Source organism: Ambystoma mexicanum, chromosome 13 (assembly GCF_040938575.1).
Source record: "Ambystoma mexicanum isolate Mex_15411 chromosome 13, UKY_AmexF1_1, whole genome shotgun sequence".
In the NCBI taxonomy this organism is placed as follows: Eukaryota; Metazoa; Chordata; class Amphibia; order Caudata; family Ambystomatidae; genus Ambystoma; species Ambystoma mexicanum.
In genome coordinates, this window is record NC_090938.1 from 356,609,930 (window position 1) to 356,632,453 (window position 22,524).

Below are 22,524 nucleotides of genomic sequence, written 5' to 3' on the forward strand. Positions count from 1 at the left end.
AAAGGTAGAAAAAGGGTTACTGGAGTAGGATCCAGGAGACAATATCAACTTACAAAGAATAATGTTGTCTATTTACTGCATTATCGCCTTTGAAGCAAACCTCTGAGAATAAATACCCTTTCACTAATCAGGCAGTCACTTTGATAAAATCAAGCAGAACAAGGATGCTGATAGGAACTCGCCTCATTTGCATATGGGCTAGGGCTTCTGGGAGCCATGAGAATTAGGAGTTGAAGGTTTTGCAGATCGAGATTGCTAAAGGGCTGGGCATTTGCACAGACCTCTCCATGCCTGATTGGTGCCGAAGGTTAGTTGCAAGTGGTCCCCTGCTCACCCTACCTTACACAGGGCCATGCCCAGTTAGGCCCCGGCAGGGCTAAGCCCGGCGTTTGTCAGGCGTTCGTCAGGCGAAGTGCCTGGACCCCTGCTCATCATACCTCAGAATCTGGTCTAGCTATTGCAGACATGGGGAATGGTGCTTATATCCCATTGACAGCGCCCACAAGCTGCATACTAATAGCCAATGATGTGTGAATGCGGTCAGGGTAGCAGACATATAGAACAATTGGGTGGGTTCGCTTCCGAACTGGATGCACAGGAGCAGGAGAGAATGGCTGTTGGCGATGTATGCAACTTGCTCTGCGTGAACACATCTACCGACCCCTTCCCCTACACACACGGGCACATACACACACACACACACATAGCCATTGGAGCTATGCAGAGCTAATCAGAAAGATTGGTAATCATTAGAACATGAAAGATATGTGTTCATTTTTTATTAAACTTGTGGACTCCCGCAGAAACGGAGGGACTCACATCTCTAATTGAGGCTTGCTTACCTCTATACAAATGTGTTTGCTGGCTGTCTTTCTTCAACTGGTATGTGCGGTTGTGTCTGTCTTTGTCTTTCAACACGCCTGGCACGTTTACATTATCAAAGAGATGATTGTATGGAGATGGGGAACACCCCTCCGTTGCATTGTGAACTTGAACAGTCTTTTCACCAAAGCAGCTACATGCGACATTGCAAGGTTTTAGTCAGTCTTTGCCTGAAAACATTAGGCCTTCCTCTCGAACTCTATTTCACTCCTTCTGTGGAAGACTTCAATTATGAGGATGCATCCCGTCATAAAAGGTTCTCTGTAGATGGTGCAACTCTGGCTTCTCTTCCCGTGCTTTTTGAAAATAATCCGCCCGAGGCCCTGATGAGGTTTGAACTCATGACCCCTGGTTTACAGACCAATGCTCTGCCACTGAGCTACAAGGCCACCTGCTGCTTGCTCACAGCCAACAACAGAAAGTGCAAAGAAACCATGGGTTTTACCTAGGTAGATCTCCAGGTATATGAATTTCTGGTTGTGTAAAAATGGCTGTATATCTCTGCATGTGTTCAGTACGTCATCATACATCTGATTTGCGAAAGCGTGTGTGCTTATGTTGGTGATACATTGTCGGTATGCGTTTGAGTATGTACTTTTACGGGTATGTATGTATTGAGTAGGATGCTGAACAGGTTCATGAGTTTAGATAGCAGGTCAGAATGATGGCAAAAGGAACATGTAAAAGGCAGACAACTAAAAGAAAAAAGAATTTGGGATGTAAGCTTGGGAATTTACTAACTGCGCTGATTTTGGCTCCTATAATAGTAAAGAATGGAAACCTACGAGGAAAGTCTTTGACTAATTTCATTCTCCGCCTGCACCAATGAACTTATTTTTACATCTCTATTTCCATATCTGTACTCATTCCTGTCTTTCACAGGGAGGTTGAAAGACTTTGGTCTATGTTTAAATGCAGACTATAAAGAAAAAATACGACAAAGGTGGGATTCGAACCCACGCGTGCAGAGCACAATGGATTAGCAGTCCATCGCCTTAACCACTCGGCCACCTCGTCTGTTTGGGAACGGTGCTCGAGTCCCATGCTTAAAGAAGAGATAAAACAATGGTGGTGCAAAGTCAGTGAAAAATAGATCATGTTTGTCATAGTAGAAACAAGATCGTTGACTCGTTCTTCCTTACCCGGCCATTGATAGATAAACACATCAAGTTGAAGTTCAGAAAAATATAACAAGAGCTCCTGGAGGGTTCACAACACTAATCCAGAGGAAGGTGCTTGAGCTTCCGTATGGCACACCATTAGTAGTAAAACCAGCATAACGCAAGCTCCAGTTTCCCAGTGTTTGGCATCATTCAACGTTTCCAGCCAAGATCAAAGTTCAGATGCTGCTGCTTCCTGTGATGTCATTGAATTTAAATAGTGAGTGATGGCAATAACCCTTTTCCAATTAAATTTTGCCACATCAACGTCCCTGAAAATAGAGAAAGGCGTGCAACCCAGAACCGCTGTACTGTTCAATAGAGTAAGGGCTTCACCGTGATCATCTGCATCTGTCATCACAAGATTATCAAGGTCTTTTTCTTGAAGAAATTAGGTCCAGAAAGCCGACCTTCCCCACAGACTATTCAGACACCTTGCGCTTGTGGCTTTGTTATAGGCCCGAATCCATTGGTAAAAGGTTGCACAGGTACAATGTGCAATATCAGTTCCTATTCAACAATGTTCAAGAAAATTACCATTTGGAGGCCCTGATGAGGATCGAACTCACGACCCCTGGTTTACAAGACCAGTGCTCTGCCACTGAGCTACAGAGCCCCTCAGGTTTCCACGCATAACAGCAACACAACGAGCACACAACATGATGTTTACTGGGTAGACATATTTGAAGGGTGTGTGAGAATGTATGTATATGATTGTGATTTGACCTGTTTTTTTCTGGCCGATTTTCTGAGGAGCAGCTAATTTGTGCGTATTCCGCGCAATTTTAGGGTGACTAATGAGGAGATGTGATGCGTGAAAGTTGAAAAAAACATGTACATGGCAGCAGAGAGACAATATGGATATTACCTTTGCTTTTTTAAATTTCTATCCGGATTCTGGCTCAAAGGGTAGTCAAGCACAGCAGATTGCATTCCTGCCAGTAACACGACAACCTTGTTTGTGTCCTTCTTAATCAACTAACATGCATATTTTCACTTTTGTCTGTATGTTCTTTGAAAGCCAATGGCAATGGTGCTTAGAGCAATGCAGATGTTTAAAAAAGATTTCAAAAGTTAAAATCGACAAAGGTGGGATTCGAAACCACACGTGTACAGCAGATTAGCAGTCCTTCGCCTTAACCACTCGGCCACCTCGTCTACAGGGATTATGTTAGGCATTCAAGTCTTTACAGGTAATAACACAAACATCTTCAAAATAGAACCACAATGCGTTCCTTGTTGAGGTACATCCAGCCGTTTGCAGGAAAACTGCCTCACTTGCTGTTGAGAAAAATTCATCAAAGTCCTGGGGTGTTTATAGGCATCGCCAAGATGACATTGGGAGGTGTTTCAATTGACACGTGTTGAATATGAGGAAGAGCATCATGCTGGCTCCAGTGGCACTGCCTGCAGCATGACAAAAATGTAGAAGGGACATTTGACTGCACCATTGGCTGAACATCAGTGGCAAAGTGTATATCAGGCTAAAAGGTAAGCTCCAGTGGCACAATATGGGCACTACAAGGCACCCATAATTTGGTGTCAGCTAAAAAGACAATGCCAGAGCTTGTGGGTGCTTTTGTACACTTGTGTGTGTGTTTGTGGGTGTAGTTTCATGTCGAAAACCAAAACACAGCAGCTCCAGTGGCGCAATCGGTTAGCGCGCGGTACTTATACAGCAGTACATGCAGTGAGCAATGCCGAGGTTGTGAGTTCAAGCCTCACCTGGAGCAACTTTGGAACTTTTTACTAATTCACCTCAAAACTGAATTATTGAACCAATAAATGTTCTGGACATTTTTTGGTTCACCTCAAGGTTTCCTTGATTGTCAGTTATTGTTGTATGACAGCTCCTCTGCCTTTTAGACATGGAATACTCATTGCAAGTTATTTATGGGGTGTTTGCGCTTTAAATACAGCTACGGAGGGTTTTTGAAAATAGAACAGAAAATAAAAAATGTCAACTGTTATTATACTCCATTTTCTGCTGAGCACCACTTACGGAAGACATTTGTAAAGGTAGAAAAAGGGTTACTGGAGTAGGATCCAGGAGACAATATCAACTTACAAAGAATAATGTTGTCTATTTACTGCATTATCGCCTTTGAAGCAAACCTCTGAGAATAAATACCCTTTCACTAATCAGGCAGTCACTTTGATAAAATCAAGCAGAACAAGGATGCTGATAGGAACTCGCCTCATTTGCATATGGGCTAGGGCTTCTGGGAGCCATGAGAATTAGGAGTTGAAGGTTTTGCAGATCGAGATTGCTAAAGGGCTGGGCATTTGCACAGACCTCTCCATGCCTGATTGGTGCCGAAGGTTAGTTGCAAGTGGTCCCCTGCTCACCCTACCTTACACAGGGCCATGCCCAGTTAGGCCCCGGCAGGGCTAAGCCCGGCGTTTGTCAGGCGTTCGTCAGGCGAAGTGCCTGGACCCCTGCTCATCATACCTCAGAATCTGGTCTAGCTATTGCAGACATGAGGAATGGTGCTTATATCCCATTGACAGCGCCCACAAGCTGCATACTAATAGCCAATGATGTGTGAATGCGGTCAGGGTAGCAGACATATAGAACAATTGGGTGGGTTCGCTTCCGAACTGGATGCACAGGAGCAGGAGAGAATGGCTGTTGGCGATGTATGCAACTTGCTCTGCGTGAACACATCTACCGACCCCTTCCCCTACACACACGGGCACATACACACACACACACACACATAGCCATTGGAGCTATGCAGAGCTAATCAGAAAGATTGGTAATCATTAGAACATGAAAGATATGTGTTCATTTTTTATTAAACTTGTGGACTCCCGCAGAAACGGAGGGACTCACATCTCTAATTGAGGCTTGCTTACCTCTATACAAATGTGTTTGCTGGCTGTCTTTCCTCAACTGGTATGTGCGGTTGTGTCTGTCTTTGTCTTTCAACACGCCTGGCACGTTTACATTATCAAAGAGATGATTGTATGGAGATGGGGAACACCCCTCCGTTGCATTGTGAACTTGAACAGTCTTTTCACCAAAGCAGCTACATGCGACATTGCAAGGTTTTTGTCAGTCTTTGCCTGAAAACATTAGGCCTTCCTCTCGAACTCTATTTCACTCCTTCTGTGGAAGACTTCAATTATGAGGATGCATCCCGTCATAAAAGGTTCTCTGTAGATGGTGCAACTCTGGCTTCTCTTCCCCGTGCTTTTTGAAAATAATCCGCCCGAGGCCCTGATGAGGTTTGAACTCATGACCCCTGGTTTACGAGACCAGTGCTCTGCCACTGAGCTACAAGGCCACCTGCTGCTTGCTCACAGCCAACAACAGAAAGTGCAAAGAAACCATGGGTTTTACCTAGGTAGATCTCCAGGTATATGAATTTCTGGTTGTGTAAAAATGGCTGTATATCTCTGCATGTGTTCAGTACGTCATCATACATCTGATTTGCGAAAGCGTGTGTGCTTATGTTGGTGATACATTGTCGGTATGCGTTTGAGTATGTACTTTTACGGGTATGTATGTATTGAGTAGGATGCTGAACAGGTTCATGAGTTTAGATAGCAGGTCAGAATGATGGCAAAAGGAACATGTAAAAGGCAGACAACTAAAAGAAAAAAGAATTTGGGATGTAAGCTTGGGAATTTACTAACTGCGCTGATTTTGGCTCCTATAATAGTAAAGAATGGAAACCTACGAGGAAAGTCTTTGACTAATTTCATTCTCCGCCTGCACCAATGAACTTATTTTTACATCTCTATTTCCATATCTGTACTCATTCCTGTCTTTCACAGGGAGGTTGAAAGACTTTGGTCTATGTTTAAATGCAGACTATAAAGAAAAAATACGACGAAGGTGGGATTCGAACCCACGCGTGCAGAGCACAATGGATTAGCAGTCCATCGCCTTAACCACTCGGCCACCTCGTCTGTTTGGGAACGGTGCTCGAGTCCCATGCTTAAAGAAGAGATAAAACAATGGTGGTGCAAAGTCAGTGAAAAATAGATCATGTTTGTCATAGTAGAAACAAGATCGTTGACTCGTTCTTCCTTACCCGGCCATTGATAGATAAACACATCAAGTTGAAGTTCAGAAAAATATAACAAGAGCTCCTGGAGGGTTCACAACACTAATCCAGAGGAAGGTGCTTGAGCTTCCGTATGGCACACCATTAGTAGTAAAACCAGCATAACGCAAGCTCCAGTTTCCCAGTGTTTGGCATCATTCAACGTTTCCAGCCAAGATCAAAGTTCAGATGCTGCTGCTTCCTGTGATGTCATTGAATTTAAATAGTGAGTGATGGCAATAACCCTTTTCCAATTAAATTTTGCCACATCAATGTCCCTGAAAATAGAGAAAGGCGTGCAACCCAGAACCGCTGTACTGTTCAATAGAGTAAGGGCTTCACCGTGATCATCTGCATCTGTCATCACAAGATTATCAAGGTCTTTTTCTTGAAGAAATTAGGTCCAGAAAGCCGACCTTCCCCACAGACTATTCAGACACCTTGCGCTTGTGGCTTTGTTATAGGCCCGAATCCATTGGTAAAAGGTTGCACAGGTACAATGTGCAATATCAGTTCTCTATTCAACAATGTTCAAGAAAATTACCATTTGGAGGCCCTAATGAGGATCAAACTCACGACCCCTGGTTTACAAGACCAGTGCTCTGCCACTGAGCTACAGAGCCCCTCAGGTTACCACGCATAACAGCAACACAACGAGCACACAACATGATGTTTACTGGGTAGACATATTTGAAGGGTGTGTGAGAATGTATGTATATGATTGTGATTTGACCTGTTTTTTTCTGGCCGATTTTTTGAGGAGCAGCTAATTTGTGCGTATTCCGCGCAATTTTAGGGTGACTAATGAGGAGATGTGATGCGTGAAAGTTGAAAAAAACATGTACATGGCAGCAGAGAGACAATATGGATATTACCTTTGCTTTTTTAAATTTCTATCCGGATTCTGGCTCAAAGGGTAGTCAAGCACAGCAGATTGCATTCCTGCCAGTAACACGACAACCTTGTTTGTGTCCTTCTTAATCAACTAACATGCATATTTTCACTTTTGTCTGTATGTTCTTTGAAAGCCAATGGCAATGGTGCTTAGAGCAATGCAGATGTTTAAAAAAGATTTCAAAAGTTAAAATCGACGAAGGTGGGATTCGAAACCACGCGTGTACAGCAGATTAGCAGTCCATCGCCTTAACCACTCGGCCACCTCGTCTACAGGGATTATGTTAGGCATTCAAGTCTTTACAGGTAATAACACAAACATCTTCAAAATAGAACCACAATGCGTTCCTTGTTGAGGTACATCCAGCCGTTTGCAGGAAAACTGCCTCACTTGCTGTTGAGAAAAATTCATCAAAGTCCTGGGGTGTTTATAGGCATCGCCAAGATGACATTGGGAGGTGTTTCAATTGACACGTGTTGAATATGAGGAAGAGCATCATGCTGGCTCCAGTGGCACTGCCTGCAGCATGACAAAAATGTAGAAGGGACATTTGACTGCACCATTGGCTGAACATCAGTGGCAAAGTGTATATCAGGCTAAAAGGTAAGCTCCAGTGGCACAATATGGGCACTACAAGGCACCCATAATTTGGTGTCAGCTAAAAAGACAATGCCAGAGCTTGTGGGTGCTTTTGTACACTTGTGTGTGTGTTTGTGGGTGTAGTTTCATGTCGAAAACCAAAACACAGCAGCTCCAGTGGCGCAATCGGCGGTACTTATACAGCAGTACATGCAGTGAGCAATGCCGAGGTTGTGAGTTCAAGCCTCACCTGGAGCAACTTTGGAACTTTTTACTAATTCACCTCAAAACTGAATTATTGAACCAATAAATGTTCTGGACATTTTTTGGTTCACCTCAAGGTTTCCTTGATTGTCAGTTAATGTTGTATGACAGCTCCTCTGCCTTTTAGACATGGAATACTCATTGCAAGTTATTTATGGGGTGTTTGCGCTTTAAATACAGCTACGGAGGGTTTTTGAAAATAGAACAGAAAATAAAAAATGTCAACTGTTATTATACTCCATTTTCTGCTGAGCACCACTTACGGAAGACATTTGTAAAGGTAGAAAAAGGGTTACTGGAGTAGGATCCAGGAGACAATATCAACTTACAAAGAATAATGTTGTCTATTTACTGCATTATCGCCTTTGAAGCAAACCTCTGAGAATAAATACCCTTTCACTAATCAGGCAGTCACTTTGATAAAATCAAGCAGAACAAGGATGCTGATAGGAACTCGCCTCATTTGCATATGGGCTAGGGCTTCTGGGAGCCATGAGAATTAGGAGTTGAAGGTTTTGCAGATCGAGATTGCTAAAGGGCATTTGCACAGACCTCTCCATGCCTGATTGGTGCCGAAGGTTAGTTGCAAGTGGTCCCCTGCTCACCCTACCTTACACAGGGCCATGCCCAGTTAGGCCCCGGCAGGGCTAAGCCCGGCGTTTGTCAGGCGTTCGTCAGGCGAAGTGCCTGGACCCCTGCTCATCATACCTCAGAATCTGGTCTAGCTATTGCAGACATGGGGAATGGTGCTTATATCCCATTGACAGCGCCCACAAGCTGCATACTAATAGCCAATGATGTGTGAATGCGGTCAGGGTAGCAGACATATAGAACAATTGGGTGGGTTCGCTTCCGAACTGGATGCACAGGAGCAGGAGAGAATGGCTGTTGGCGATGTATGCAACTTGCTCTGCGTGAACACATCTACCGACCCCTTCCCCTACACACAGGGGCACATACACACACACACACACATAGCCATTGGAGCTATGCAGAGCTAATCAGAAAGATTGGTAATCATTAGAACATGAAAGATATGTGTTCATTTTTTATTAAACTTGTGGACTCCCGCAGAAACGGAGGGACTCACATCTCTAATTGAGGCTTGCTTACCTCTATACAAATGTGTTTGCTGGCTGTCTTTCTTCAACTGGTATGTGCGGTTGTGTCTGTCTTTGTCTTTCAACACGCCTGGCACGTTTACATTATCAAAGAGATGATTGTATGGAGATGGGGAACACCCCTCCGTTGCATTGTGAACTTGAACAGTCTTTTCACCAAAGCAGCTACATGCGACATTGCAAGGTTTTTGTCAGTCTTTGCCTGAAAACATTAGGCCTTCCTCTCGAACTCTATTTCACTCCTTCTGTGGAAGACTTCAATTATGAGGATGCATCCCGTCATAAAAGGTTCTCTGTAGATGGTGCAACTCTGGCTTCTCTTCCCCGTGCTTTTTGAAAATAATCCGCCCGAGGCCCTGATGAGGTTTGAACTCATGACCCCTGGTTTACGAGACCAGTGCTCTGCCACTGAGCTACAAGGCCACCTGCTGCTTGCTCACAGCCAACAACAGAAAGTGCAAAGAAACCATGGGTTTTACCTAGGTAGATCTCCAGGTATATGAATTTCTGGTTGTGTAAAAATGGCTGTATATCTCTGCATGTGTTCAGTACGTCATCATACATCTGATTTGCGAAAGCGTGTGTGCTTATGTTGGTGATACATTGTCGGTATGCGTTTGAGTATGTACTTTTACGGGTATGTATGTATTGAGTAGGATGCTGAACAGGTTCATGAGTTTAGATAGCAGGTCAGAATGATGGAAAAAGGAACATGTAAAAGGCAGACAACTAAAAGAAAAAAGAATTTGGGATGTAAGCTTGGGAATTTACTAACTGCGCTGATTTTGGCTCCTATAATAGTAAAGAATGGAAACCTACGAGGAAAGTCTTTGACTAATTTCATTCTCCGCCTGCACCAATGAACTTATTTTTACATCTCTATTTCCATATCTGTACTCATTCCTGTCTTTCACAGGGAGGTTGAAAGACTTTGGTCTATGTTTAAATGCAGACTATAAAGAAAAAATACAACGAAGGTGGGATTCGAACCCATGCGTGCAGAGCACAATGGATTAGCAGTCCATCGCCTTAACCACTCGGCCACCTCGTCTGTTTGGGAACGGTGCTCGAGTCCCATGCTTAAAGAAGAGATAAAACAATGGTGGTGCAAAGTCAGTGAAAAATAGATCATGTTTGTCATAGTAGAAACAAGATCGTTGACTTGTTCTTCCTTACCCGGCCATTGATAGATAAACACATCAAGTTGAAGTTCAGAAAAATATAACAAGAGCTCCTGGAGGGTTCACAACACTAATCCAGAGGAAGGTGCTTGAGCTTCCGTATGGCAACCCATTAGTAGTAAAACCAGCATAACGCAAGCTCCAGTTTCCCAGTGTTTGGCATCATTCAACGTTTCCAGCCAAGATCAAAGTTCAGATGCTGCTGCTTCCTGTGATGTCATTGAATTTAAATAGTGAGTGATGGCAATAACCCTTTTCCAATTAAATTTTGCCACATCAACGTCCCTGAAAATAGAGAAAGGCGTGCAACCCAGAACCGCTGTACTGTTCAATAGAGTAAGGGCTTCACCGTGATCATCTGCATCTGTCATCACAAGATTATCAAGGTCTTTTTCTTGAAGAAATTAGGTCCAGAAAGCCGACCTTCCCCACAGACTATTCAGACACCTTGCGCTTGTGGCTTTGTTATAGGCCCGAATCCATTGGTAAAAGGTTGCACAGGTACAATGTGCAATATCAGTTCCTATTCAGCAATGTTCAAGAAAATTACCATTTGGAGGCCCTGATGAGGGTCGAACTCACGACCCCTGGTTTACAAGACCAGTGCTCTGCCACTGAGCTACAGAGCCCCTCAGGTTACCACGCATAACAGCAACACAACGAGCACACAACATGATGTTTACTGGGTAGACATATTTGAAGGGTGTGTGAGAATGTATGTATATGATTGTGATTTGACCTGTTTTTTTCTGGCCGATTTTTTGAGGAGCAGCTAATTTGTGCGTATTCCGTGCAATTTTAGGGTGACTAATGAGGAGATGTGATGCGTGAAAGTTGAAAAAAACATGTACATGGCAGCAGAGAGACAATATGGATATTACCTTTGCTTTTTTAAATTTCTATCCGGATTCTGGCTCAAAGGGTAGTCAAGCACAGCAGATTGCATTCCTGCCAGTAACACGACAACCTTGTTTGTGTCCTTCTTAATCAACTAACATGCATATTTTCACTTTTGTCTGTATGTTCTTTGAAAGCCACTGGCAATGGTGCTTAGAGCAATGCAGATGTTTAAAAAAGATTTCAAAAGTTAAAATCGACGAAGGTGGGATTCGAAACCACGCGTGTACAGCAGATTAGCAGTCCATCGCCTTAACCACTCGGCACCTCGTCTACAGGGATTATGTTAGGCATTCAAGTCTTTACAGGTAATAACACAAACATCTTCAAAATAGAACCACAATGCGTTCCTTGTTGAGGTACATCCAGCCGTTTGCAGGAAAACTGCCTCACTTGCTGTTGAGAAAAATTCATCAAAGTCCTGGGGTGTTTATAGGCATCGCCAAGATGACATTGGGAGGTGTTTCAATTGACACGTGTTGAATATGAGGAAGAGCATCATGCTGGCTCCAGTGGCACTGCCTGCAGCATGACAAAAATGTAGAAGGGACATTTGACTGCACCATTGGCTGAACATCAGTGGCAAAGTGTATATCAGGCTAAAAGGTAAGCTCCAGTGGCACAATATGGGCACTACAAGGCACCCATAATTTGGTGTCAGCTAAAAAGACAATGCCAGAGCTTGTGGGTGCTTTTGTACACTTGTGTGTGTGTTTGTGGGTGTAGTTTCATGTCGAAAACCAAAACACAGCAGCTCCAGTAGCGCAATCGGTTAGCGCGCGGTACTTATACAGCAGTACATGCAGTGAGCAATGCCGAGGTTGTGAGTTCAAGCCTCACCTGGAGCAACTTTGGAACTTTTTACTAATTCACCTCAAAACTGAATTATTGAACCAATAAATGTTCTGGACATTTTTTGGTTCACCTCAAGGTTTCCTTGATTGTCAGTTAATGTTGTATGACAGCTCCTCTGCCTTTTAGACATGGAATACTCATTGCAAGTTATTTATGGGGTGTTTGCGCTTTAAATACAGCTACGGAGGGTTTTTGAAAATAGAACAGAAAATAAAAAATGTCAACTGTTATTATACTCCATTTTCTGCTGAGCACCACTTACGGAAGACATTTGTAAAGGTAGAAAAAGGGTTACTGGAGTAGGATCCAGGAGACAATATCAACTTACAAAGAATAATGTTGTCTATTTACTGCATTATCGCCTTTGAAGCAAACCTCTGAGAATAAATACCCTTTCACTAATCAGGCAGTCACTTTGATAAAATCAAGCAGAACAAGGATGCTGATAGGAACTCGCCTCATTTGCATATGGGCTAGGGCTTCTGGGAGCCATGAGAATTAGGAGTTGAAGGTTTTGCAGATCGAGATTGCTAAAGGGCTGGGCATTTGCACAGACCTCTCCATGCCTGATTGGTGCCGAAGGTTAGTTGCAAGTGGTCCCCTGCTCACCCTACCTTACACAGGGCTATGCCCAGTTAGGCCCCGGCAGGGCTAAGCCCGGCGTTTGTCAGGCGTTCGTCAGGCGAAGTGCCTGGACCTCTGCTCATCATACCTCAGAATCTGGTCTAGCTATTGCAGACATGGGGAATGGTGCTTATATCCCATTGACAGCGCCCACAAGCTGCATACTAATAGCCAATGATGTGTGAATGCGGTCAGGGTAGCAGACATATAGAACAATTGGGTGGGTTCGCTTCCGAACTGGATGCACAGGAGCAGGAGAGAATGGCTGTTGGCGATGTATGCAACTTGCTCTGCGTGAACACATCTACCGACCCCTTCCCCTACACACACGGGCACATACACACACACACACACATAGCCATTGGAGCTATGCAGAGCTAATCAGAAAGATTGGTAATCATTAGAACATGAAAGATATGTGTACATTTTTTATTAAACTTGTGGACTCCCGCAGAAACGGAGGGACTCACATCTCTAATTGAGGCTTGCTTACCTCTATACAAATGTGTTTGCTGGCTGTCTTTCTTCAACTGGTATGTGCGGTTGTGTCTGTCTTTGTCTTTCAACACGCCTGGCACGTTTACATTATCAAAGAGATGATTGTATGGAGATGGGGAACACCCCTCCGTTGCATTGTGAACTTGAACAGTCTTTTCACCAAAGCAGCTACATGCGACATTGCAAGGTTTTTGTCAGTCTTTGCCTGAAAACATTAGGCCTTCCTCTCGAACTCTATTTCACTCCTTCTGTGGAAGACTTCAATTATGAGGATGCATCCCGTCATAAAAGGTTCTCTGTAGATGGTGCAACTCTGGCTTCTCTTCCCCGTGCTTTTTGAAAATAATCCGCCCGAGGCCCTGATGAGGTTTGAACTCATGACACCTGGTTTACGAGACCAGAAGCGAAAGCGAAAGCGTGTGTGCTTATGTTGGTGATACATTGTCGGTATGCGTTTGAGTATGTACTTTTACGGGTATGTATGTATTGAGTAGGATGCTGAACAGGTTCATGAGTTTAGATAGCAGGTCAGAATGATGGCAAAAGGAACATGTAAAAGGCAGACAACTAAAAGAAAAAAGAATTTGGGATGTAAGCTTGGGAATTTACTAACTGCACTGATTTTGGCTCCTATAATAGTAAAGAATGGAAACCTACGAGGAAAGTCTTTGACTAATTTCATTCTCCGCCTGCACCAATGAACTTATTTTTACATCTCTATTTCCATATCTGTACTCATTCCTGTCTTTCACAGGGAGGTTGAAAGACTTTGGTCTATGTTTAAATGCAGACTATAGAAGAGATAAAACAATGGTGGTGCAAAGTCAGTGAAAAATAGATCATGTTTGTCATAGTAGAAACAAGATCGTTGACTCGTTCTTCCTTACCCGGCCATTGATAGATAAACACATCAAGTTGAAGTTCAGAAAAATATAACAAGAGCTCCTGGAGGGTTCACAACACTAATCCAGAGGAAGGTGCTTGAGCTTCCGTATGGCACACCATTAGTAGTAAAACCAGCATAACGCAAGCTCCAGTTTCCCAGTGTTTGGCATCATTCAACGTTTCCAGCCAAGATCAAAGTTCAGATGCTGCTGCTTCCTGTGATGTCATTGAATTTAAATAGTGAGTGATGGCAATAACCCTTTTCCAATTAAATTTTGCCACATCAACGTCCCTGAAAATAGAGAAAGGCGTGCAACCCAGAACCGCTGTACTGTTCAATAGAGTAAGGGCTTCACCGTGATCATCTGCATCTGTCATCACAAGATTATCAAGGTCTTTTTCTTGAAGAAATTAGGTCCAGAAAGCCGACCTTCCCCACAGACTATTCAGACACCTTGCGCTTGTGGCTTTGTTATAGGCCCGAATCCATTGGTAAAAGGTTGCACAGGTACAATGTGCAATATCAGTTCCTATTCAACAATGTTCAAGAAAATTACCATTTGGAGGCCCTGATGAGGATCGAACTCACGACCCCTGGTTTACAAGACCAGTGCTCTGCCACTGAGCTACAGAGCCCCTCAGGTTACCACGCATAACAGCAACACAACGAGCACACAACATGATGTTTACTGGGTAGACATATTTGAAGGGTGTGTGAGAATGTATGTATATGATTGTGATTTGAGCTGTTTTTTTCTGGCCGATTTTTTGAGGAGCAGCTAATTTGTGCGTATTCCGCGCAATTTTAGGGTGACTAATGAGGAGATGTGATGCATGAAAGTTGAAAAAAACATGTACATGGCAGCAGAGAGACAATATGGATATTACCTTTGCTTTTTTAAATTTCTATCCGGATTCTGGCTCAAAGGGTAGTCAAGCACAGCAGATTGCATTCCTGCCAGTAACACGACAACCTTGTTTGTGTCCTTCTTAATCAACTAACATGCATATTTTCACTTTTGTCTGTATGTTCTTTGAAAGCCAATGGCAATGGTGCTTAGAGCAATGCAGATGTTTAAAAAAGATTTCAAAAGTTAAAATTGACGAAGGTGGGATTCGAAACCACGCGTGTACAGCAGATTAGCAATCCATCGCCTTAACCACTCGGCCACCTCGTCTACAGGGATTATGTTAGGCATTCAAGTCTTTACAGGTAATAACACAAACATCTTCAAAATAGAACCACAATGCGTTCCTTGTTGAGGTACATCCAGCCGTTTGCAGGAAAACTGCCTCACTTGCTGTTGAGAAAAATTCATCAAAGTCCTGGGGTGTTTATAGGCATCGCCAAGATGACATTGGGAGGTGTTTCAATTGACACGTGTTGAATATGAGGAAGAGCATCATGCTGGCTCCAGTGGCACTGCCTGCAGCATGACAAAAATGTAGAAGGGACATTTGACTGCATCATTGGCTGAACATCAGTGGCAAAGTGTATATCAGGCTAAAAGGTAAGCTCCAGTGGCACAATATGGGCACTACAAGGCACCCATAATTTGGTGTCAGCTAAAAAGACAATGCCAGAGCTTGTGGGTGCTTTTGTACACTTGTGTGTGTGTTTGTGGGTGTAGTTTCATGTCGAAAACCAAAACACAGCAGCTCCAGTGGCGCAATCGGTTAGCGAGAGGTACTTATACAGCAGTACATGCAGTGAGCAATGCTGAGGTTGTGAGTTCAAGCCTCACCTGGAGCAACTTTGGAACTTTTTACTAATTCACCTCAAAACTGAATTATTGAACCAATAAATGTTCTGGACATTTTTTGGTTCACCTCAAGGTTTCCTTGATTGTCAGTTAATGTTGTATGACAGCTCCTCTGCCTTTTAGACATGGAACACTCATTGCAAGTTATTTATGGGGTGTTTGCACTTTAAATACAGCTACGGAGGGTTTTTGAAAATAGAACAGAAAATAAAAAATGTCAACTGTTATTATACTCCATTTTCTGCTGAGCACCACCTACGGAAGACATTTGTAAAGGTAGAAAAAGGGTTACTGGAGTAGGATCCAGGAGACAATATCAACTTACAAAGAATAATGTTGTCTATTTACTGCATTATCGCCTTTGAAGCAAACCTCTGAGAATAAATACCCTTTCACTAATCAGGCAGTCACTTTGATAAAATCAAGCAGAACAAGGATGCTGATAGGAACTCGCCTCATTTGCATATGGGCTAGGGCTTCTGGGAGCCATGAGAATTAGGAGTTGAAGGTTTTGCAGATCGAGATTGCTAAAGGGCTGGGCATTTGCACAGACCTCTCCATGCCTGATTGGTGCCGAAGGTTAGTTGCAAGTGGTCCCCTGCTCACCCTACCTTACACAGGGCCATGCCCAGTTAGGCCCCGGCAGGGCTAAGCCCGGCGTTTGTCAGGTGTTCGTCAGGCGAAGTGCCTGGACCCCTGCTCATCATACCTCAGAATCTGGTCTAGCTATTGCAGACATGGGGAATGGTGCTTATATCCCATTGACAGCGCCCACAAGCTGCATACTAATAGCCAATGATGTGTGAATGCGGTCAGGGTAGCAGACATATAGAACAATTGGGTGGGTTCGCTTCCGAACTGGATGCACAGGAGCAGGAGAGAATGGCTGTTGGCGATGTATGCAACTTGCTCTGCGTGAACACATCTACCGACCCCTTCCCCTACACACACGGGCACATACACACACACACACACATAGCCATTGGAGCTATGCAGAGCTAATCAGAAAGATTGGTAATCATTAGAACATGAAAGATATGTGTTCATTTTTTATTAAACTTGTGGACTCCCGCAGAAACGGAGGGACTCACATCTCTAATTGAGGCTTGCTTACCTCTATACAAATGTGTTTGCTGGCTGTCTTTCTTCAACTGGTATGTGCGGTTGTGTCTGTCTTTGTCTTTCAACACGCCTGGCACGTTTACATTATCAAAGAGATGATTGTATGGAGATGGGGAACACCCCTCCGTTGCATTGTGAACTTGAACAGTCTTTTCACCAAAGCAGCTACATGCGACATTGCAAGGTTTTTGTCAGTCTTTGCCTGAAAACATTAGGCCTTCCTCTCGAACTCTATTTCACTCCTTCTGTGGAAGACTTCAATTATGAGGATGCATCCCGTCATAAAAGGTTCTCTGTAGATGGTGCAACTCTGGCTTCTCTTCCCCGTGCTTTTTGAAAATAATCCGCCCGAGGCCCTGATGAGGTTTGAACTCATGACCCCTGGTTTACGAGACCAGTGCTCTGCCACTGAGCTACAAGGCCACCTGCTGCTTCCTCACAGCCAACAACAGAAAGTGCAAAGAAACCATGGGTTTTACCTAGGTAGATCTCCAGGTATATGAATTTCTGGTTGTGTAAAAATGGCTGTATATTTCTGCATGTGTTCAGTACGTCATCATACATCTGATTTGCGAAAGCGTGTGTGCTTATGTTGGTGATACATTGTCGGTATGCGTTTGAGTATGTACTTTTACGGGTATGTATGTATTGAGTAGGATGCTGAACAGGTTCATGAGTTTAGATAGCAGGTCAGAATGATGGCAAAAGGAACATGTAAAAGGCAGACAACTAAAAGAAAAAAGAATTTGGGATGTAAGCTTGGGAATTTACTAACTGTGCTGATTTTGGCTCCTATAATAGTAAAGAATGGAAACCTACGAGGAAAGTCTTTGACTAATTTCATTCTCCGCCTGCACCAATGAACTTATTTTTACATCTCTATTTCCATATCTGTACTCATTCCTGTCTTTCACAGGGAGGTTGAAAGACTTTGGTCTATGTTTAAATGCAGACTATAAAGAAAAAATACGACAAAGGTGGGATTCGAACCCACGCTTGCAGAGCACAATGGATTAGCAGCCAATCGCCTTAACCACTCGGCCACCTCGTCTGTTTGGGAACGGTGCTCGAGTCCCATGCTTAAAGAAGAGATAAAACAATGGTGGTGCAAAGTCAGTGAAAAATAGATCATGTTTGTCATAGTAGAAACAAGATCGTTGACTCGTTCTTCCTTACCCGGCCATTGATAGATAAACACATCAAGTTGAAGTTCAGAAAAATATAACAAGAGCTCCTGGAGGGTTCACAACACTAATCCAGAGGAAGGTGCTTGAGCTTCCGTATGGCACACCATTAGTAGTAAAACCAGCATAACGCAAGCTCCAGTTTCCCAGTGTTTGGCATCATTCAACGTTTCCAGCCAAGATCAAAGTTCAGATGCTGCTGCTTCCTGTGATGTCATTGAATTTAAAAAGTGAGTGATGGCAATAACCCTTTTCCAATTAAATTTTGCCACATCAACGTCCCTGAAAATAGAGAAAGGCGTGCAACCCAGAACCGCTGTACTGTTCAATAGAGTAAGGGCTTCACCGTGATCATCTGCATCTGTCATCACAAGATTATCAAGGTCTTTTTCTTGAAGAAATTAGGTCCAGAAAGCCGACCTTCCCCACAGACTATTCAGACACCTTGTGCTTGTGGCTTTGTTATAGGCCCGAATCCATTGGTAAAAGGTTGCACAGGTACAATGTGCAATATCAGTTCCTATTCAACAATGTTCAAGAAAATTACCATTTGGAGGCCCTGATGAGGATCGAACTCACGACCCCAGGTTTACAAGACCAGTGCTCTGCCACTGAGCTACAGAGCCCCTCAGGTTACCACGCATAACAGCAACACAACGAGCACACAACATGATGTTTACTGGGTAGACATATTTGAAGGGTGTGTGAGAATGTATGTATATGATTGTGATTTGACCTGTTTTTTTCTGGCCGATTTTTTGAGGAGCAGCTAATTTGTGCGTATTCCGCGCAATTTTAGGGTGACTAATGAGGAGATGTGATGCGTGAAAGTTGAAAAAAACATGTACATGGCAGCAGAGAGACAATATGGATATTACCTTTGCTTTTTTAAATTTCTATCCGGATTCTGGCTCAAAGGGTAGTCAAGCACAGCAGATTGCATTCCTGCCAGTAACACGACAACCTTGTTTGTGTCCTTCTTAATCAACTAACATGCATATTTTCACTTTTGTCTGTATGTTCTTTGAAAGCCAATGGCAATGGTGCTTAGAGCAATGCAGATGTTTAAAAAAGATTTCAAAAGTTAAAATCAACGAAGGTGGGATTCGAAACCACGCGTGTACAGCAGATTAGCAGTCCATCGCCTTAACCACTCGGCCACCTCGTCTACAGGGATTATGTTAGGCATTCAAGTCTTTACAGGTAATAACACAAACATCTTCAAAATAGAACCACAATGCGTTCCTTGTTGAGGTACATCCAGCCGTTTGCAGGAAAACTGCCTCACTTGCTGTTGAGAAAAATTCATCAAAGTCCTGGGGTGTTTATAGGCATCGCCAAGATGACATTGGGAGGTGTTTCAATTGACACGTGTTGAATATGAGGAAGAGCATCATGCTGGCTCCAGTGGCACTGCCTGCAGCATGACAAAAATTTAGAAGGGACATTTGACTGCACCATTGGCTGAACATCAGTGGCAAAGTGTATATCAGGCTAAAAGGTAAGCTCCAGTGGCACAATATGGGCACTACAAGGCACCCATAATTTGGTGTCAGCTAAAAAGACAATGCCAGAGCTTGTGGGTGCTTTTGTACACTTGTGTGTGTGTTTGTGGGTGTAGTTTCATGTCGAAAACCAAAACACAACAGCTCCAGTGGCGCAATCGGTTAGCGCGCGGTACTTATACAGCAGTACATGCAGTGAGCAATGCCGAGGTTGTGAGTTCAAGCCTCACCTGGAGCAACTTTGGAACTTTTTATTAATTCACCTCAAAACTGAATTATTGAACCAATAAATGTTCTGGACATTTTTTGGTTCACCTCAAGGTTTCCTTGATTGTCAGTTAATGTTGTATGACAGCTCCTCTGCCTTTTAGACATGGAATACTCATTGCAAGTTATTTATGGGGTGTTTGCGCTTTAAATACAGCTACGGAGGGTTTTTGAAAATAGAACAGAAAATAAAAAATGTCAACTGTTATTATACTCCATTTTCTGCTGAGCACCACTTACGGAAGACATTTGTAAAGGTAGAAAAAGGGTTACTGGAGTAGGATCCAGGAGACAATATCAACTTACAAAGAATAATGTTGTCTATTTACTGCATTATCGCCTTTGAAGCAAACCTCTGAGAATAAATACCCTTTCACTAATCAGGCAGTCACTTTGATAAAATCAAGCAGAACAAGGATGCTGATAGGAACTCGCCTCATTTGCATATGGGCTAGGGCTTCTGGGAGCCATGAGAATTAGGAGTTGAAGGTTTTGCAGATCGAGATTGCTAAAGGGCTGGGCATTTGCACAGACCTCTCCATGCCTGATTGGTGCCCAAGGTTAGTTGCAAGTGGTCCCCTGCTCACCCTACCTTACACAGGGCCATGCCCAGTTAGGCCCCTCAGGGCTAGGCCGGCAGGGCTAAGCCCGGCGTTTGTCAGGCTAAGTGCCTGGACCCCTGCTCATCATACCTCAGAATCTGGTCTAGCTATTGCAGACATGGGGAATGGTGCTTATATCCCATTGACAGCGCCCACAAGCTGCATACTAATAGCCAATGATGTTTGAATGCGGTCAGGGTAGCAGACATATAGAACAATTGGGTGGGTTCGCTTCCGAACTGGATGCACAGGAGCAGGAGAGAATGGCTGTTGGCGATGTATGCAACTTGCTCTGCGTGAACACATCTACCGACCCCTTCCCCTACACACACGGGCACATACACACACACACACACATAGCCATTGGAGCTATGCAGAGCTAATCAGAAAGATTGGTAATCATTAGAACATGAAAGATATGTGTTCATTTTTTATTAAACTTGTGGACTCCCGCAGAAACGGAGGGACTCACATCTCTAATTGAGGCTTGCTTACCTCTATACAAATGTGTTTGCTGGCTGTCTTTCTTCAACTGGTATGTGCGGTTGTGTCTGTCTTTGTCTTTCAACACGCCTGGCACGTTTACATTATCAAAGAGATGATTGTATGGAGATGGGGAACACCCCTCCGTTGCATTGTGAACTTGAACAGTCTTTTCACCAAAGCAGCTACATGCGACATTGCAAGGTTTTTGTCAGTCTTTGCCTGAAAACATTAGGCCTTCCTCTCGAACTCTATTTCACTCCTTCTGTGGAAGACTTCAATTATGAGGATGCATCCCGTCATAAAAGGTTCTCTGTAGATGGTGCAACTCTGGCTTCTCTTCCCCGTGCTTTTTGAAAATAATCCACCCGAGGCCCTGATGAGGTTTGAACTCATGACCCCTGGTTTACGAGACCAGTGCTCTGCCACTGAGCTACAAGGCCACCTGCTGCTTGCTCACAGCCAACAACAGAAAGTGCAAAGAAACCATGGGTTTTACCTAGGTAGATCTCCAGGTATATGAATTTCTGGTTGTGTAAAAATGGCTGTATATCTCTGCATGTGTTCAGTACGTCATCATACATCTGATTTGCGAAAGCGTGTGTGCTTATGTTGGTGATACATTGTCGGTATGCGTTTGAGTATGTACTTTTACGGGTATGTATGTATTGAGTAGGATGCTGAACAGGTGCATGAGTTTAGATAGCAGGTCAGAATGATGGCAAAAGGAACATGTAAAAGGCAGACAACTAAAAGAAAAAAGAATTTGGGATGTAAGCTTGGGAATTTACTAACTGCGCTGATTTTGGCTCCTATAATAGTAAAGAATGGAAACCTACGAGGAAAGTCTTTGACTAATTTCATTCTCCGCCTGCACCAATGAACTTATTTTTACATCTCTATTTCCATATCTGTACTCATTCCTGTCTTTCACAGGGAGGTTGAAAGACTTTGGTCTATGTTTAAATGCAGACTATAAAGAAAAAATACGACGAAGGTGGGATTCGAACCCACGCGTGCAGAGCACAATGGATTAGCAGTCCATCGCCTTAACCACTGGCCACCTCGTCTGTTTGGGAACGGTGCTCGAGTCCCATGCTTAAAGAAGAGATAAAACAATGGTGGTGCAAAGTCAGTGAAAAATAGATCATGTTTGTCATAGTAGAAACAAGATCGTTGACTCGTTCTTCCTTACCCGGCCATTGATAGATAAACACATCAAGTTGAAGTTCAGAAAAATATAACAAGAGCTCCTGGAGGGTTCACAACACTAATCCAGAGGAAGGTGCTTGAGCTTCCGTATGGCACACCATTAGTAGTAAAACCAGCATAAAGCAAGCTCCAGTTTCCCAGTGTTTGGCATCATTCAACGTTTCCAGCCAAGATCAAAGTTCAGATGCTGCTGCTTCCTGTGATGTCATTGAATTTAAATAGTGAGTGATGGCAATAACCCTTTTCCAATTAAATTTTGCCACATCAACGTCCCTGAAAATAGAGAAAGGCGTGCAACCCAGAACCGCTGTACTGTTCAATAGAGTAAGGGCTTCACCGTGATCATCTGCATCTGTCATCACAAGATTATCAAGGTCTTTTTCTTGAAGAAATTAGGTCCAGAAAGCCGACCTTCCCCACAGACTATTCAGACACCTTGTGCTTGTGGCTTTGTTATAGGCCCGAATCCATTGGTAAAAGGTTGCACAGG

The 22,524-nt window shown here is 43.5% G+C and overlaps 19 non-coding genes across 19 annotated transcripts; 3 read left to right on the forward strand and 16 right to left on the reverse strand.

Annotated features, from left to right (window-relative positions):
• Nucleotides 1-1,817: 1,817 nt before the first annotated feature.
• On the reverse strand, nucleotides 1,818-1,899 carry TRNAS-GCU (transfer RNA serine (anticodon GCU)). Its single transcript has one exon. It is a non-coding gene; the product is annotated as a tRNA-Ser (tRNA).
• Nucleotides 1,900-2,586: 687 nt separating this feature from the next.
• On the reverse strand, nucleotides 2,587-2,658 carry TRNAT-UGU (transfer RNA threonine (anticodon UGU)). The gene has a single exon. It is a non-coding gene; the product is annotated as a tRNA-Thr (tRNA).
• A 1,022-nt stretch (nucleotides 2,659-3,680) lies between these two features.
• On the forward strand, nucleotides 3,681-3,775 carry TRNAI-UAU (transfer RNA isoleucine (anticodon UAU)). Its single transcript has 2 exons — nucleotides 3,681-3,718; nucleotides 3,740-3,775. It is a non-coding gene; the product is annotated as a tRNA-Ile (tRNA).
• A 1,485-nt stretch (nucleotides 3,776-5,260) lies between these two features.
• On the reverse strand, nucleotides 5,261-5,332 carry TRNAT-CGU (transfer RNA threonine (anticodon CGU)). Its single transcript has one exon. It is a non-coding gene; the product is annotated as a tRNA-Thr (tRNA).
• A 546-nt stretch (nucleotides 5,333-5,878) lies between these two features.
• TRNAS-GCU (transfer RNA serine (anticodon GCU)) lies at nucleotides 5,879-5,960 on the reverse strand. The gene has a single exon. It is a non-coding gene; the product is annotated as a tRNA-Ser (tRNA).
• A 688-nt stretch (nucleotides 5,961-6,648) lies between these two features.
• TRNAT-UGU (transfer RNA threonine (anticodon UGU)) lies at nucleotides 6,649-6,720 on the reverse strand. The gene has a single exon. It is a non-coding gene; the product is annotated as a tRNA-Thr (tRNA).
• Nucleotides 6,721-7,185: 465 nt separating this feature from the next.
• TRNAS-GCU (transfer RNA serine (anticodon GCU)) lies at nucleotides 7,186-7,262 on the reverse strand. The gene has a single exon. It is a non-coding gene; the product is annotated as a tRNA-Ser (tRNA).
• Nucleotides 7,263-9,307: 2,045 nt separating this feature from the next.
• On the reverse strand, nucleotides 9,308-9,379 carry TRNAT-CGU (transfer RNA threonine (anticodon CGU)). Its single transcript has one exon. It is a non-coding gene; the product is annotated as a tRNA-Thr (tRNA).
• A 546-nt stretch (nucleotides 9,380-9,925) lies between these two features.
• Nucleotides 9,926-10,007, reverse strand: TRNAS-GCU (transfer RNA serine (anticodon GCU)). The gene has a single exon. It is a non-coding gene; the product is annotated as a tRNA-Ser (tRNA).
• Nucleotides 10,008-10,694: 687 nt separating this feature from the next.
• TRNAT-UGU (transfer RNA threonine (anticodon UGU)) lies at nucleotides 10,695-10,766 on the reverse strand. The gene has a single exon. It is a non-coding gene; the product is annotated as a tRNA-Thr (tRNA).
• A 1,021-nt stretch (nucleotides 10,767-11,787) lies between these two features.
• TRNAI-UAU (transfer RNA isoleucine (anticodon UAU)) lies at nucleotides 11,788-11,882 on the forward strand. Its single transcript has 2 exons — nucleotides 11,788-11,825; nucleotides 11,847-11,882. It is a non-coding gene; the product is annotated as a tRNA-Ile (tRNA).
• A 2,578-nt stretch (nucleotides 11,883-14,460) lies between these two features.
• TRNAT-UGU (transfer RNA threonine (anticodon UGU)) lies at nucleotides 14,461-14,532 on the reverse strand. The gene has a single exon. It is a non-coding gene; the product is annotated as a tRNA-Thr (tRNA).
• A 465-nt stretch (nucleotides 14,533-14,997) lies between these two features.
• Nucleotides 14,998-15,074, reverse strand: TRNAS-GCU (transfer RNA serine (anticodon GCU)). Its single transcript has one exon. It is a non-coding gene; the product is annotated as a tRNA-Ser (tRNA).
• Nucleotides 15,075-17,132: 2,058 nt separating this feature from the next.
• TRNAT-CGU (transfer RNA threonine (anticodon CGU)) lies at nucleotides 17,133-17,204 on the reverse strand. The gene has a single exon. It is a non-coding gene; the product is annotated as a tRNA-Thr (tRNA).
• Nucleotides 17,205-17,750: 546 nt separating this feature from the next.
• TRNAS-GCU (transfer RNA serine (anticodon GCU)) lies at nucleotides 17,751-17,832 on the reverse strand. Its single transcript has one exon. It is a non-coding gene; the product is annotated as a tRNA-Ser (tRNA).
• A 687-nt stretch (nucleotides 17,833-18,519) lies between these two features.
• Nucleotides 18,520-18,591, reverse strand: TRNAT-UGU (transfer RNA threonine (anticodon UGU)). The gene has a single exon. It is a non-coding gene; the product is annotated as a tRNA-Thr (tRNA).
• A 1,022-nt stretch (nucleotides 18,592-19,613) lies between these two features.
• Nucleotides 19,614-19,708, forward strand: TRNAI-UAU (transfer RNA isoleucine (anticodon UAU)). The gene is made up of 2 exons: nucleotides 19,614-19,651; nucleotides 19,673-19,708. It is a non-coding gene; the product is annotated as a tRNA-Ile (tRNA).
• Nucleotides 19,709-21,193: 1,485 nt separating this feature from the next.
• Nucleotides 21,194-21,265, reverse strand: TRNAT-CGU (transfer RNA threonine (anticodon CGU)). The gene has a single exon. It is a non-coding gene; the product is annotated as a tRNA-Thr (tRNA).
• A 546-nt stretch (nucleotides 21,266-21,811) lies between these two features.
• On the reverse strand, nucleotides 21,812-21,892 carry TRNAS-GCU (transfer RNA serine (anticodon GCU)). The gene has a single exon. It is a non-coding gene; the product is annotated as a tRNA-Ser (tRNA).
• Nucleotides 21,893-22,524: the final 632 nt, after the last annotated feature.